Raw genomic sequence first — 8,087 nt, forward strand, 5'->3', positions numbered from 1 at the left:
TAGTAGGACCCAGATAAGTAAATACATCATATTGGATTTCTTTTGTTTTTGTAGTTATTCTAAAATATTATCTACAAATAAATACATTTTAAATAAATATTACTCTGTCCTCTCTCCGTTTATCTATTTGTTATAACATAAGGGTGCTCTACTACCCCTGTGGCCAGAAACTTCAAATTCCATATTTCTTAAGTAAATGACTATTTTTTTAAGTAGTTAAATAATTTAATACTAACCTACCTTTAGCAGATAAGCCATAACACTAATGAAATATGATAAATATTACAATAGAAATATGTATATCATGAAAAAGATACAAATATGAAGGGGACACACATTCTACCTAATTTTAAATTGTGGGATGTTGATACTTGAGTTGGACTCTTCAGGACAAATACATTTTCTGGACAGGTAAGGGACAGACATTGCTGGAAGTGGGAACGTAATGATCAGTGTGTTCATTCTGAGCAAACAGGCATGGAAGTGTTTAGTTTATTTGATGAGGAACCAGGCACAGATGTGGCCAGGGCTTCGGAAGCAGGAAGGGTGGGGTAACTTGAGATGAGGATTAACAAGGTGACACAGGCTGAACCCTGAAGGGCCTTAAGCAGTGCCTGAAAAGCCTTCAGGAAAGCTGAAGCAGCTGAAAGCAGCAATAAGAATATGTTATGTTTCTAAAATGCATTGTGTCCGTGGCTGGCTTTCCTCACTTCTCCCAAGTTACTTCTGAATGTGTAAGTGCTTATGTTCTGAAAGTACAGAAAGATTCATTAAGTGCCCCTATGATACTTTTTTACTTGAAACATTTATTTAGGGGGAAAAAAAACAATCTGCTGCTTTGTTTCTTTCTGTTTTTAATTAAACCGAGTTTTGGCAGTCATTTCTGCTGGGCTTTCCACATGGGACTGAACCTTTAGTGACTCATCAAAATTTGTTGTAAATTCTAAAAACACTAGGCAGTTTAGATATACCATACTTTTTTTAAAAGCCTCATTTATTTAGTGCTACCCTTGAGCACAATAATGTATACCTGAAAACCTTGAGTTTTGCACTGAGAATTCAATTTAATATGTTTGACCAGTTCCAAGGTACAGTGTGCTGTGCTAGGCCTCCAGTAGAGGGTGAAAACAAACCCACTGAACAGTAGTAATCCCACCTGAACATAGACAAGCCAGAAAATATAGGATAGACCATATGGAAGAGGATCCCAAGTGTAAAATCTACGTGGAATGACTGTTCACTTGGAATGACTATTTCTAAGCAAGGAGTTTGCATCTGTAAATGCTTTGCCTTGGTAAAATTAATTTGTGCTATGGATTAGGGATCAGAGACAAGTTTGAAGGCCACTGCAACCATTTCCAGCCAGTGATTTGTAAACTGTGTTCCAGAGGACACGAGTGCTGAGGGAAGTAGGAGTGCTTACTTTCCAAACATCAACATGCTGCTTATCAAACACTAAGGATTTTATTTTTTTTAGAGAGAAAGAGAGCGAGAGAAACATGTGTACGCTTGCGAGGGTGGGTGGTGGGGCGTCTGGGGGCAGAGGGAGAGAGAGAGAATCTTAAGCAGGTGCCTCTCCCAGCACAGAGCCCGTCGCCGTTGCCGCAGAGCGCTGTAAGATCATGACCCTGAGATCATGGCCTGAGCTGAAATAAAAAAGTCGGACGCTGGGGCGCCTGGGTGGCTCAGATGGTTAAGCGTCTGCCTTCGGCTCAGGTCATGGTCCCGGAGTCCTGGGATCGAGTCCCGCATCGGGCTCCCCGCTCTGCGGGAAGTCAGCTTCTCCCTCTGCCTCTCTCTCTCTCTCTCTCATGAATAAATAAATAAAAAATCTTAAAAAAAAAAAAAAAGTCGGACGCTTAACCAAATGAGCCACTCAGGCACCCCAAGCACTTACGATTTTAAACTGCCCAAAGACGAAAGGCACAGCCTAGGGAATATAGTCAGCGACGTTGTGAGAGCACTGTATGGGGACAGCTGGTGGGGAGTAGAGGGTAAAGTACAGAGCTGTCCAATCACTCTGTGGTGCACCTGAAACCAATGTAACACTGGGTGTCAACTATACTTCAGTTCAAAAAAAAAAAAAAAGAACTCACCCATAGGAAAAAAAATGAACTATCTAAAGAACCTTTTAAAACTCTTTTCTTCAATTAAGATGTCAGCCATTGGTCCTTCTTAAGATTTTAAAATACTGCCTTCGTTAATTTTTAGTTGCTTTAAAAATCTGAAAAAAAAAAAGCTTTATGCAGTGGCAGTATCGTGGCCAGTGAGGTTTATCCAAGGCGCGATTATTGCTAATTAAAAATCTGAAAAAAAACCTTGGTCAAGACAGAAGACAGTCAGGGCTTGAACATGGGTGATGGTAGTAGGGATAAAAAGGAGACAATGACTGAAAGAGATATTACGGAGCAGTGAAAACAAACACAAAATTGGGCAACTGTTTAATAAATAATTCGGAATGATGATTCTGGAAGTCAGGAAAAAGGATGAGGTACATAGAAATCTGTTAATTATCCACTAGGAAAATCAAAGTTAGACAGAACTTTGGAGAATAGCCACATAAAGGAAATGGGAGAAAGATGATGGCTCAGTGAAGAGCAGAGTGGGTGGGGGAGCCTGGCTGCTTCAGCATCCTGAAGTCAAGGAAGGAGTGTCCAGAACGAGTGGACAGAGAGAGTGGAGTCTGACAGAGGCTACTGGAATTAGTAGTTACGTATGGGCCAGTTGACGGGTGATCAGAATATTGGGATAACAACCGGCAAGCAAAAGTGGGTGGTAAGAAGGGGAAGGCGATGGATGCAGGGGAGCGGTTTGTGGAGTTGGTCAGCAAAGGGAAGACATAAGAGAAAGGACTAGTTTGAAGTCATAGCTGAGACAAGGAAAGGTTGTATACTATCAGGGACGGGAAAGAAGAAGGCCAGGAAGAGTAAGAGAGGGAAGATAGAGGCCACAGAGAAGCTTATGATTGCATTACAGTTCAAGAGACATTGAGATCAAAGCACAAAAGCATGGTGGGAAAGGTATCTTTGTAGTTTATATAAAAATAAAATGATTTTATTCTCAGAGAATTGTAACAATATCTGGTATAATCAATTATTCTGAAGAAAAAAATCCTAAACTGCTTTAAGGTGATCGTTGTTTAGTATGATGATTTATCTAAGAATTACTGTAAGGTCCAGAACCCTTTATTTCTCTGGCTATGGTAAATACTTCCTGTAAGTTGAACATAGGGGATATTTCTGAAGTGGGTACTTAGGATAATCATAAATATAGCCAAGTCTCTGTGATAAATGCTTTTAGAGCAATTACTGACATGCTCAATTGAATACTAATACCTCCCATGAAATGGCTTTAATATAAGTAAAATGACAGGTGCTGTGCAGTAAAAGGACACATAAAGCTTTGCATTAGCTTGTCTCCAGGGTTACCATCTGCTGATCTGAAGTTTTAATACATGGGATTTCTCAACGCTCTGCAAAGACTGTATTTTCAGGCTAGGTATCAGAAGTGTGTAAAAACAACTTGGGAGCGGGGCGCCTGGGTGGCTCAGCCGTTTAGCGTCTGCCTTCGGCTCAGGTCATGATCCCAGGGTCCTGGGATCGAGTCCCGCATCGGGTTCCTTGCTCGGCAGGGAAGCCTGCTTCTCCCTCTCCCACTCCCCCTGCTTGTGTTCCCTCTCTCGCTGTCTCTCTCTCTCTGTCAAAAAAATAAATAAAAATCTTTAAAAAAAAAAAAAAACCAACTTGGGATGAATTTACACTATTTGGTCTGCATCCATGATGACTTTAGCCACTCAGTTGTTCTAGAGAAACACGTCTGTATCCTGTTAGAAAGTCTGTGTGATGATTGCTGATGTGGCTAGAATATCAGGATTGATTGACCCTATTTTGCATATCCAAGCAAAGATGTTAGTTTACGTATTTACTACTAAATGATATTCTGGACAAAATTGAGTAGCAAAACATTTAAAAAATGGAATGACTTCTACCAAGTTTCCATAATTAATATTCCATAATTAATATCCAAGTTTCAAAAAATATTAAAATTTTTTTTTAAAAAGTAATAACATTTGAAATTTGGAACCCATAAATATAAAAAATAAAAGAAATGATATTTTTATAATTTAGAAGGAAAAGGGACACTGCTTTTACTTCAGCAATCTGTAGAATTTTACATTTCTTGATTTCAGATATTTCTTCTTTTTTTTTTCAGCAAACATTTATTGAGGACCTTCTTTGTCCCAGGTATTAGGCTAGGCCTTGGGTTTGCCAGGTTATATTGAGATTTTCTCTCTGTCTTGCAATCTGGAGGGAAATACAGACCTGCATTAACGAAGTAAACCACTATTTTTAAACATCATCATGCATTTGGAGCAAGGTGTTATGAGAGAGCATAGGGGGCTACACCTACCAAGTATTGGGAAAGTTTGGACAAAACACTGTCTATGTTGAGTTGTAATGATTTGGAAGTTAGCCCAGCAGAGGGGGAAAGGGATATGTGTATAACATGCAATGGGACTAGCATGTGAATGGAATGGCTAAGCTAAAGAGACACAGGTGGATTCAGGAAAATCCAAGTCCATTTAGCTGAAATAGAGTGGCTTGTGGGGGGTGGGGTTGAGAAAGGGTGGTGGGGCCTCAGTGAGAGAGGAAGGCTGGAAGGGAAGCAGGTGTTAAATCATGTCAAGTCTTACAAACTATCTCAAGGAATTAGGGCTTTAATGTGGGGGCAAATAGAGCAATTAATGGATACTGGGACAAATTTATTATCATCACAATCTCCTCCTTCATTATTGTCATCATCATTGGCATTATCATTTTTTTAAGATTTTACTTATTTATAGACAGAGAGAGAGAGAGAGAGAGAGAGAGCACAAGCAGGGGGAGGGGCAGGCAGAGGGAGAGGGAGAAGCAGGCTCCCCGCTGAGCAAGGAGCCCGATGCGGGACTCGATCTCAGGACCCTGGGATCATGACCTGAGCCAAAGGCAGACGCCTAACCAACTGAGCCACCCAGCGGCCCCAGCATTATCATTTTTTGAACTCTTCCTGTGTGCCAGGCAATATTAAGTCCTTTCATGCATTTTTTTTTTTTTTTTTTACTTTTCACTATGACCTTCCTTATAAGTACTATTAACATTTCTATTTTATTTTATTTTTAAAGATTTTATTTATTTGACAGAGAGAGACACAGCGAGAGAGGGAACACAAGCAGGGGGAGTGGGAGAGGGAGAAGCAGGCTTCCTGCCGAGCAGGGAGCCCGATGCGGGGCTCGATCCCAGGACCCCGGGATCATGACCTGAGCCGAAGGCAGACACTTAACGACTGAGCCACCCAGGTGCCCCAACATTTCTTTCTTTCTTTTTTTTTTTTTTAAATAAAGGAACAAGCAAGGGAATGTACTTAATTTTCTTGAGGCCAGAAGTTAGCAAGAAGCGTAGCTGGAAATCATGCCCAGGTTTTTCTGACGTCACCATCCCTGCCTCTCTGTTCTGCTGCTCTTCCCTCGAAAATGACTGCGTGCTGCAGAAGAATGTTTTAGATGAGAACTAAATAAAGTGGGGCTACTTGTAAGGTCATTGTTATTATGCGGGCATGAGATCGTGGACACTGGTGGTACGAATGGAGAAAAGTGGCCATATTCTAAAGACATCACAGAGGTAGAATAACCAGGCCTAGTGCCTAATTGGATGTGTGGAACAATATTTCTGGCTTGGAATATTGAATACACTTAAGGAAGTGTATTTATAAAATCTTCCTGGCTTATTGGTACTCTAAAAAGCAGAAATGCCAGAATAATTAAGCTTATACATTGCTGGTAGGATTGTAAACTGGTACACCTTCTATGAAAGGCAATCTACCAGTTTTCTTTAAAATTAAAAATATGCATAGATTTGACCCAGAAATTTTACTTCCAGGTATTTATCCACAAACATGCATTTACATTGTATCTTATATATAAGGATATACACTGCAGCCTTGCATGTAATTGCAAATATCAGAAGCAAACTAAATCTCCTTTAGTATGAGATGAGCTAATAAATTAGGGTAAATCCATTCAGTGAAATGATATACAACTCTTAGAGGTGATGAGGCATCTCTATGTGTGGACCCATAGGGAAATATTGTATATAGGCTTATGATTATGCATGTATGTGAAAATACAAAGTGCCAAAGAAAGTGTGTATAATAGGCTACCATTTTGTGAAGACTAAGTAGATGGATAGATGGGGAGATGAGTAGATAGCTAGGAATAGTTTGGTATGGATAGAAATCCAGAGAATATCTCTATGAGGATAAGATACTGGTAGTAGTAATTGTAGTGAAGGGGATCTGACTGGATGGCTGGGACAGAGGATAGGAAAGGGAGAACTGTGTATCTTCATTGTATATCCTTTTGATTTTGCTCCATATGCATAAATTTATTATTTTAAAATTAACAAGATAATATAAATTATAAAAATTCAAGGCAGAACCCTCTTTTTAAAAATCTTATCTCTAGAGAAACATTTATAAGATAAAGGGAAAAGGCAAATTCTTAGCTTGGTTTTCTTGTTTATTTTAAGGATTTGTCCCTATATGTAACTAGAATTTTCACAAGAAAAAGAATATCTTTCCCCAGTGATTGACTTATATTCTTCCAAATCTCTGGAGGTCCTGAAATTCATAATACAAATATGAGACTATAAGGGAAAAAGTTCATGTTCGAACCATTATTTTTTAGTCCTTCAAGTCGTATTGCTGCTAAAGTATCACATTTTTGTCCACTAGTTCATTGACAGCTGGAGAGTACTGGTACTTATCTAGATGCTTTGGAGATTGAACATAAAAAATAATTTTTGACCTTTTAAACTTACAGTTTATTGAAGCAAGTAAAAATAACATACATGAAAAATTATGTACACATTTTTATGCTTAATATATTTTAATTACTAAATTGGATGTAAGTTCAGAAAGAGAGGAGATCAGAGAAGCCTGAGACTATGAGGCAAGAGTTCCTAGGATATGTGGGACTTGTATTGATCCTTGAAGAATTTGGATACTTGCAATTAGAGAAGAAAGAGAACGTCAGGCCACAGATTAAGAATCAGAACTTTGTAGTCTAGTCAGGGCACAGGAATGAGCATTTGAGCAAGCAAGCTCAACCAGAGTAGGGAAACTAGGTTGGGAAATATTGGTATTAGTCCATAGGGAAACCAGAAAGCAAGGAAGAGTCTTTGATCTGATAATAATAAGGAAACCACCCTGAAAAACTCAAAATGTTCTAGTATTTTTTTGATTATTCATTTTTCTAAAATTTATTTTGAATATTTAGCATAAAAAGTTTTTTCTCTACTTAATGCATTTTATTCTTCACTTTATGCCCATTATCGCTTATAACGCCCTTAGTGAAATTAAACAAAATCCAATGAACCATTGGTCTTACCCAGTTTGAAATTTTTCTATAGTATTTAGTATCACCTTTCGACTCTGAGCTCTCTTTTTTCTAGGCAAAGCAAGGGCACTTCACTATGGACACTCGATAGTGCATATGGTCAGAACCTTTAATCATTTTCATTCTTCTTCCAAATAATTTTTTATAGATTTACTGTCTTAAGTATGGAGTATATCAAAACATACGTTTATCATATGGCAGGTTATTTAAACTGATCTTCATGGAATTTTAACATCTTAAAGATACAAAATCATTTATGTATTCATGGGACTAAGTTATGAAAATTCTTTTTTTACTTAAGTAAAATCACTTTACATAAGTTCTTTCATGTTATATAACTAAATGGCAAGGTGTTTACAATAAAATGAACATATTTGAATGTGGTATTCCTTTCAGCTCAATTTGGAGCCCCAGATCTTATTCATGAATAAAATGATTAAAAGAATTATTTTGGTAAAATATAATCTCAATAATCCATTGTTGTGTTCAGGGGTTATTCACTTTTTCTCTTCTCTTCTCTTCTCCTCTCCTCTCCTCTCCTCTCCTCTCCTCTCCTCTCCTCTCCTCTCCTCTTCCCTCCTCTCTTCTCTTCTCTTCCCTCCTCTTCCCTCTTCTCTTCTCTTCTCTTCTCTTCTCTTCTCTTCTCTTCTCTTCT

General features: G+C 38.4%; 1 pseudogene; it reads left to right on the top strand.

Moving 5' to 3' along the window:
• The first annotated feature begins 2,237 nt into the window (after positions 1-2,237).
• LOC123324620 lies at positions 2,238-2,361 on the top strand (annotated as a pseudogene).
• The last annotated feature ends 5,726 nt before the right edge of the window (positions 2,362-8,087 follow it).

This window comes from Neomonachus schauinslandi, chromosome 4 (assembly GCF_002201575.2).
Source record: "Neomonachus schauinslandi chromosome 4, ASM220157v2, whole genome shotgun sequence".
In the NCBI taxonomy this organism is placed as follows: domain Eukaryota; kingdom Metazoa; phylum Chordata; class Mammalia; order Carnivora; family Phocidae; genus Neomonachus; species Neomonachus schauinslandi.